Source organism: Aegilops tauschii, chromosome 3 (genome assembly GCF_002575655.3).
Source record: "Aegilops tauschii subsp. strangulata cultivar AL8/78 chromosome 3, Aet v6.0, whole genome shotgun sequence".
Classification (NCBI taxonomy): domain Eukaryota; kingdom Viridiplantae; phylum Streptophyta; class Magnoliopsida; order Poales; family Poaceae; genus Aegilops; species Aegilops tauschii.
This window is the reverse complement of record NC_053037.3, coordinates 351,191,036-351,200,710: the sequence shown is the minus strand read 5'-3', so window position 1 is coordinate 351,200,710 and position 9,675 is coordinate 351,191,036.

Genomic DNA, 9,675 nt, shown 5'->3' with positions numbered 1-9,675 from the left:
AGAAAATAGCGACAAAAAACAACAAGATCTTTGTCTGCACAATGAAGAAGACATCAGTTCACTACAGGATGGTACTAACTATTATACCTTGCCTTTTTTATACCTTTGCCCCATTTCCAATATAGAGAAGATATTTATGCACATCCTTGTTTTCAGGCCTTTCCAAAGCAGTTCACTAATGAGTACCTCTCAAACCACCTGTATGGTCAGGAGGCGAGGAAGGTATTCATACAACACCCACGGTTCAATATTGAAGTGTTCCTGAAGAGGACGAAGGATGGACGGTTAATCATCCACAGGCACTGGCCTAAAGTTACAAAGACCTTCAACATCAATGAAGGCTCAATATTTGCCTTCTGCTTCAGCAGTTTTCCAGATGAGATACATCTGTCTATGTACCATCTATGATGCTAATTTTGAAAGGTTATAGATGTTGCATGTGAAACTTGGTCCTGGTGTAGTTGTGTAATGGGGTAGTTGAGTGCTGAAGCTATATGATGTTGTACTCTGATGTATTTCAATTATGAAAATGAAATATATTGTGTGCTTAATATGAACTGTCAATTAGATTAATAAATGGATTATGAATAATCGGATAATTAGCCTGCTAATTGGGTTTTGCTATTGCAAACGGTTATTGAAAAAATACCGTGGGCGATGACCTCAGGCAACGCACACAATTTCTAGGAATAACCCGTGTTGGATCAATGAACAATCACACACAACTTTCTCTTGAAGACTGTTTGCGTTAGGCCACCTTGCGCAAACATTTACCACATGAAAACTGTGTGTGATGGACAGCCTTTGCCACACAGTTTCTTCCATGGACCGTGTGTGATATATTCAATAACGCAAGCGATTTAATGGGAAAAATTGTGTGTGATGTACCTGTGAACGGAAACGTTTTCCTTGGAATGACTGTGTGGGATGTACATACGAACGGAAACGTTTAGCGGGGATTGACTGTGTGGGATGTACTTGCGACCGGATAACTGTATTTTTTAGCTCTACTGTATGTATTTCCGTATTTGAGCGCTCGCCGGTCGCACACGACCTCATTTTGCCGAACGTGTGTGCCAGGAGGGCATATCCCTGGCGGTTTTTGGGTCGTGTGGGAAGGACCCCCCTATCGCCCACACTCACTTGGCGACGGTTCCAAATGTCGTCGCGGAAAGGGGTTAAAAACCGTTTGTTTAGGAGCTCGTTGTACTAGTGTTCCTATTTTTGATACATACTACATCTATCTGCTAACCATGTTCTTACATGAAACTACCTCTCTTCTGTATCCCGCATCAATCACTTACGATGAGACACCTTTATTCGTTGCATATTGCATATTATTTCTAGCATGTTGCCATGTATTGCTTCTAATTTGGTCAAATGCATTTATGAGGCCACCCTTTTAATTTGGCAGAGTGATATTGATTTCATCTTTCATATGGTTTCTAGCTTGCATTGCTTCTAACTAGTTCAAACACCTTGTGCTTAGTTTACACTTTACACATCATACATGTCAATATGTCATGTGGTCCTATTTTTCATACATATTCCATCCTCCTATCATGCGGCTGCCTTACATGAAAGTAGTGTTTGTCAGTATCATGCATCAATGAGTTCTGGAGAGCAAATTTTATTCCTTTTTCTTGTGGGTTTGACTTGACAATGCAAAATCAGAAAAGAGGAAGGAAAAGAGTAAGGAAGGCGATGATGGTGGTCCTCCTCTGCAACAACGTAGATGGAGCATCTGTATGGATTCTCCTCGTACTACTAGTGCATTACAAGTTCCAAGTCTCATCCAAGGTGCTTGCTCTAACTTGGCAGGATGATATCTAGTTGCATGTTGCATATGGTGTCTAGCTTGTATTGCTTCTAATTAGTATAAACTACATCTGTTTAGCTTACACATGATACGTGTGAATAGGACACACCTTCCTGTTTTTGGTACATACTATATCTGTCTATCACACCATGTTCTTACAAGAAACTACTCTTCTTGTGTATCCTGCATCAGTCACTTATGATGGGACACCTTTAAGTTGGCAGTGTGATATTGGTTTGCGTCTTGAATATGATTTCTAGCATGTAGTGCTTCTAATTTGATGAACGCCACCTATGACGAGACAGTTTTAACTTGGCAGAGTGATATTGATTGCACCTTCCATATGGTGTCTAGCTTGCAGTGCTTCTAATTTGTTGAAGTGCCTTCCGCTTAGTTACCACATCATAAGTGTGAATATGTCAAGCAGTCCATTTTTTCATACATATTCCATCCTCGTATCATGACTTTGCCTTTCATTAGAGTAGTGTTCGTTAGTATCGTGCATGAATGAGTTCTAAAGAGCGGATTTTATTCCTTTTTCTTATCGGTTTGACCTCACAATGCAAAATCAATAAAGCGGAAGGAAATTGGTAAGGCATTGGATAATGGTGGTCCTTCCGAGCAACTGAAATGGAGGGTCTCTACAGATTCTACTCCGCCATCCTCCCAACAAGATTCACAAGACAACGCAAGGCTAGAAAATCAACGTAGCTGTGTAGATGATGAGCACATCTCTCCTACTCCACCATCACAGGTGTTTGCTTTAACTTGGCACTATTATATGTGGTTGCATGTTGCGTATGATGTCTAGCTTGTATTTCTTCTAACTTTGTTGAATAGCATCTGCTTACTTTACACATCATGCCTGTGAATATGGCACGTGTTCCTGTTTCTAGAACATACTATATCTGATCACACCATGTTCTTACATCAAACTACTGTTCTTCCATATCCCACATCAGTCACATATGATGAGGCACCTTTAAGTCACCACTGTGATATTGGTTGTGTCTTGCATATGATTTCTAGCACGTACTGCTTCTAATTTGTTGAAATGCCAGACAGTTTGAACTTGGCAGAGTGATATTGGTTGCATCTTTCATATGGTTTCTACCTTGCAGTGCTTCTAATTTGTTGAAATTCCTTCTACTTAGTTACCACATCATAAGTGTGAATATGTCACGCCATCCTGTTTTTCGTACATATTCCATCCTCGTATCATGTGTTTGCCTTTCATCCGAGTAGTGTTCGTCAGTATCATGCATGAATGAGTTCTGAAGAGCGAATTTTATTCCTTTTTCTTATCGGTTTGACTTCACAATGCAAAATCAATATAGCTGAAGGAAATTAGTAAGGCAGTGGATGATGGTGGTCCTTCAGAGCAACTCAAACAGAGGGTCTCTACAGATTCTACTCCGCCATCCTCCCAACAAGATTCACCAGACAACACAAGGATGGATAGTCAATGTAGCTATGTAGATGATGAGCACATCTCCCCTGCTCCACCATCACAGGTGCTTGCTATAACTTGGAACTGTTATATGTGGTTGTGTGTTTCGTATGATGTCTAGTTTGTATTGCTTCTAATTTTGTTGAATTGCATCTGCGTAGCTTACAACTTCTAGCGACCAGACCTCAAATGGCCTGTGCTGCTGTGCACCAGTGTCATCCCTGGATCAGTAATGCTGACACGCACAGTACAAATGGAGGATTTATAACAGAGTAGCAATCACACACTTATTACATCGAATATCTCCGAAGAGATCAAGTATAATAAACATGGCTTAAGGCCATCTAAAAACGATAACAGCGGAAGACTTGGAAGATAAGTGAGTCCATCAACTCCAGCGGCATCACTGAGTATAAGACCACGAACTAAGGCACCTTACTCGTCGTCTGAAAAGTCTGCAACATGAAACGTTGCAGCCCGAAACGGGTCAGCACATAGAATATGCTGGCAAAGCAACACATAGAGAGCAATGAACAATGATAAGGCTATACTATATGCACATATATGGCTGGTGGAAAGCTCTATGGTTACAATTTTTGCGAAAAGCCAATTTTATCCTACTACAAAGGAATAAATTTTATTTAACTATCATGGTGGTTGAAACATTGAGAAGGTACCTCCAACTCAATCCCAATTAAGTAACATCATTAACCCAACAAATTAATTATAAGTATCACGGTGATGAGATTCAAATGATAATCCAGGTACTAGATACTCAAGTTGTCCATAACCGGGGACACGGCTAATCATGATCAGTTTGTACACTCTGCAGAGGTTTGTGCACTTTTCCCCACAAGACTCGATCGCCTCCGCTTGATTCTCGCACTGCATGTTGTTTGAGAAACGGATGACCGAGACACAGTCTTTCAGAAACAGTCACTCTCTACTCTGGATGGACCGGTACACCTACTTTCCCCTACATCTGCTAGTCCACCTCTTCAAGAGATCCTGTAACCTACTCAGCTATGCTAGAGCCCATAATAGCTTGCGGCTGCACACGGAAGTTTCTAGCATGAAAAATCTTATGATCCCTTTGAGCCTGGGTGGCGGACCTTATACATACAAACAACACTGGGTTCTCCAGGTGTCTCAATCCACCCAGATGTGAGTTTTAGTTGCCACCTTAAGTTGAACCATTATTAAACACTCACATCTGTCATGAATATCTCTCAAATCCAATCCACGTCTACGAGCATAGCATGGCAATAATATAAGCAACGTAGAAGTAACTCCCAAGGGTTTGATAAAGAACAGGTAATAGGTACTACCTCAACTACTTCCCAATACCCACAGTTTAATTAGATCCTAATCATGCAATGTGTTTGAGGAAATAGATCTAATGCAATAAAACTGGGTATGAACGGGGTATGATCAAACTGTTACTTGCCTTGCTGATGATCCGCAAAGCCTAGCGAGTCGAAGTAACAAGCGGCACACTCCGGGTACTCTATCGCAAACAAACAAGCATACAATCAGTACTCATCTAATGCACAGGTAAAACTCGAAAGAAAGATCCAACCAGAAATTTCAACTTAAGAACTCCGGTTTGCAAAAAGAATCAACTCGAAAGAAACAACGAAAGTCAAACGGCAAAAGAAAGAAACTTCGTTTGCTAATCTGGATCTAGGTCAAATTTTACTGTAGAAAAAACTTGTTTGAGTAGGTTAAACGGAAAGAGAATTTCGAGACGAAACTCTAGGCGCTTGAATCACCTGATTCCGATAAACGAGCGAAAAGTTAAACAGGTTCGAAGTTTCGATCAGAAATCGAATCTGGGAAAATAACGAGAAAATCCGACGAAAAAGAAAATCGGACGAACGGTTAAATAACGGACGTTCGTTAACAGAGAAAAACCGACGAACGCGTTCGTTAAAACGAACGGTTCGGTGAACACTCGTAAAATAAGAAAACCAAAAAAAACCGATCTAGGGTTTTTTTTTAAAACAAAAGGGTTTTTTTTCCAGAAAAACCGGTCAACTCGAACGGCAGTACCTCGGCGGGGCTCGCTCCGGCGAGGGCTCCGGCGGGCGGGGTCGGCGGCGGGGGGGTGCGGGGCTCGGGCGGCGGTTCCGGCGGGCGAGGGGCGGGCTTCGGCGCTCCCGGCGGCGAGGGGCGAGGCGAACGGCGGGCGACTAGATGCGGGGCGGCGGCGGCTTCTCCGGCGATGGTGGCGGCGAAAACGGAGGGGGGTGCTATATATAGGTAGGGGGGCTAGAGGGCTTGGGGGAGGGGCAAAGCCCGAGGCAGCGGCGGCTTCGTGCTCCCGGCGGACTCCGGCGGCGTGGGGAAGAAGGAGAGCGCGGGCGGGCCGTCCTGGCTTCGGCCGGGCCTCGGCCCAGTCGGGCAAGCGCGTATTTTTTTTAAATTGTTCTGCGGAAAATATTGCATAGAAAAATAAATACAAATCGCAAAAATACGAAATAAATTTTCCCCGTCTAGTTAGAAAATCTAGAATAGGGTGAACATTTTTAAAATCAAAAATAAATATTTTGAAAACATGCATATTTTTAAATGCAATAAAAATTGCAAATAAAATCCAATAAATTCCAAATAATGTTTTTAACATTTTTTCCTCCAGTATTTCAATATTTTTGGAGAAGTCATATTTTCTCCTCTCATTTATTTTTAAATGAAATATTTTTCCGGAGACAAAAATAATTAAAATAAAATCCTCGTCTGAAAAATCAAATAAGAAAATTCGAGAAAATCCCCAACTCTCTCCGAGGGTCCTTGAGTTGCTTAGGATTTATCGAGGATTTGTCAAAATGCAATAAATCATGATATGCAAATGATGATCTATGTATAACATTCCAAATTGAAAATTTGGGATGTTACAAACCTACCCCCCTTAAGATGAATCTCGCCCTCGAGATTCGGGTTGGCTAGAAAACAGGTGGGAGTGGTTTTTCCGTAGATCTTCCTCTCGCTCTCAGGTGGCCTCATCTTCTGTGTGGTGACTCCACTGAACTTTGCAAAATTTGATAACCTTGCTGCGGGTAACTCGGCTGGCATCCTCGAGAATCTTAACTGGCTTCTCCTCATAAGTCAAATCGCTTTCCAAATGAATCGCTTCCAGTGGCACAGTATCTCTCAGTGGTATCTCAGCCATCTCTGTGTGGCACTTCTTCATCTGCGAAACGTGGAATACATCATGTACTTCAGACAATCCTTCGGGCAATTCCAGCTTGTAGGCAACTTCTCCCATACGTTCCAACACTCTGTATGGTCCGATAAAACGAGGCGCTAACTTTCCCTTAACTCCAAAGCGCTTCACTCCTTGAAGTGGTGATACTCAAAGATACACTCCGTCTCCGATTTCGTGAACTGTTTCCTTGCGCTTAGAATCAGTATAACTCTTCTGTCTGGATTGGGCTACCTTGAACCTATCGCGAATCAACTTCACTTTCTGTTCAGACTCCTTAATCAAATCTGGTCCAAACAACTGACGGTCTCCAACTTCGTCCCATAACAACGGTGTTCTACACCTCCTTCCGTACAAAGCTTCGAAAGGGGCCATCTTCAAACTGGTTTGATAACTGTTGTTATAAGAAAACTCCGCATATGGCAAATTGTCGTCCCAACTTGATCCATAATCTAGCGCACATGCTCTCAACATGTCCTCCAAAATCTGGTTGACTCTCTCGGTCTGCCCATCTGTCTGTGGGTGAAATGCTGTACTAAATTCCAGCCTGGTTCCCAATGTTTCATGTAACTGCTTCCAAAACTTCGAGGTAAATTGGGTTCCACTGTCTGATACAATGGTCCTCGGAACTCCATGCAAACATACTATCCTGGTCATGTATATCTTTGCCAACTTAGCGCTGGTGTAAGTGGTCTTCACTGGAATGAAATGAGCCACTTTCGTCAAACGGTCGACTACAACCCATATCGAGTCATAGCCTGAACGAGTCCTGGGTAATCCTGTGATAAAATCCATGCCTATTTTATCCCACTTCCATTCGGGTATCGGCAATGGCTGTAGCAATCCTGCTGGCTTCTGATGCTCTGCCTTCACTCTCTGACATACATCACAAACTGCTACAAACTCCGCAATATCCTTCTTCATTCTGGTCCACCAGAAAATATTCTTCAAATCCAAATACATCTTGGTATTCCCTGGGTGAATCGAGTACGGTGAATCATGGGCTTCTTGCAAAATCAACTTCCTGATCTCCGGATCATTTGGCACATATACACGGTCCTCGAACCATAAGGTATCGTGCTCGTCCTCACGAAATCCCTTGGCTTTTCCTTTGCTCATCTTCTCCTTTATCTCTTCAATCTCCTTGTCTGTCTTCTGAGCTTCTCTGATCCTTTCTATCAAGGTAGACTGAATCTCCAATGTCGCTAAATAGCCTCTAGGGACTATCTCCAAACATAGCTCACGTATGTCCTCGGCTAACTCCTGAGGTAACTCTCCTGTCATGAGGGTGTTGACATGACTCTTGCGGCTCAACGCGTCTGCTACTACGTTAGCCTTTCTGGGGTGATAATGCAATCTCATATCATAGTCTTTGATGAGCTCCAACCATCTTCTCTGTCTGAGATTTAACTCCTTCTGCGTGAAAATGTACTTCAAACTCTTGTGATCCGTGTACACCTCACAATGGTTTCCGATGAGAAAATGTCTCCATGTTTTCAATGCATGCACCACGGCTGCTAATTCCAAATCATGCATAGCATAATTCTTCTCATGGGGTTTAAGTTGTCGTGAAGCATACGAAACAACTCTTCCTTCCTGCATAAGCACTGCTCCAAGTCCTCGACGAGAAGTGTCGCAATAAACTTCATAGTCCTTGCGTTGATCTGGCAGTATCAACACTGGTGATGTAACCAATCGTTTCTTTAACTCCTGGAAACTAGCTTCACATTCCTCAGTCCAATTAAATTTGGTGTCCTTCTTCAATAGCTCAGTCATGGGCTTAGCAATCCTTGAGAAATTCTCGATAAATCTCCGGTAGTATCCTGCGAGTCCAAGAAAACTCCGGATTTCTCCAACTGTAGTGGGTGATTCCCAACTGGTCACTGTGTCAACCTTGGCAGGGTCTACTGCTATTCCTTCTCCAGAAATAACATGTCCAAGGAATCCAACTTCCTTCAACCAAAACTCACATTTGCTGAACTTAGCATATAACTGATGTTCCCTGAGCTTCTCAAGTACCAATCATAAATGCTCCTCATGCTCTTCTTCATCCTTGGAAAAGATTAAAATATCATCAATGAACACCACGACGAACTTATCCAAAAACTCCATAAACACTTTGTTCATCAGGTTCATGAAATAGGCCGGTGCGTTAGTCAGTCCAAATGACATAACGGTATACTCATACAATCCATATCTGGTGGTAAAAGCTGTCTTGGGTATATCCTGCTCTCAAATCTTTAACTGATGGTACCCTGATCGTAGATCGATCTTGGAAAATACTTTAGCTCCTTGCAAGCGGTCAAACAAATCATTTATCATCGGCAGTGGGTACTTGTTTTTGATGGTCACTTCATTCAATCCTCGGTAATCAACGACCATCCTTAGTGATCCATCTTTCTTCTCTACTAGAAGTACTGGTGATCCCCAAGGTGACGAACTTGGGCGAATATAGCCTTTATCCAGTAACTCTTTGATTTGCTTCTTAATTTCTTCCAAATCCTTTGCGGGCATCCTGTACGGTCTCTTAGATATTGCCCCTGTGCCTGGCAAAAGTTCAATCAAGAACTCAATGTCTCTATCTGGTGGCATGCCTGGCAACTCTTCTGGAAATACATCCGGATAGTCCTTCACCACTGGTACTTCCTCCTGTACAACTCCTGATAAGGAATTCACTTGAGTCCTCTTCGGCATATGCCTGGATACATACTTGATCCTCTTTCCTTCCGGGGTGGTAAGCAAAATAGTCTTGCTGGCACAATCGATGTTTCCTCCATACAACGATAGCCAATCCATTCCCAAAATCACATCCAAGACTTGCGATTCCAAAACAATGAGGTCTGAGGGGAAGACATGCCTACCAATGGCCAACGGTATCTTAAAACATCCTTGGGTGGCCATATACTCCGCTCCTGGCGAGGTTACTAACATGGGGCTTTTGAGAACTTGGGTGGACATCTTAAACTTGTTTACGAATCCCCTTGATATGTATGAATGCGATGCACCAGTATCGAAAAGAACAGTTGCAGTAAATGACTTAACCAAAAACTTACCTATTACTGCATCAGGCTGAGCTTCAATCCCCTCCACGCTCACGTGGTTCACATGTCCTTTGTTGAACGGGTTCGGCTTCTTCCCAGAGCTTCCATTGCCCTTTCCATTTTGGGCTTCGGGACAATCAGTTGCATAATGTCCCGTCTTCTG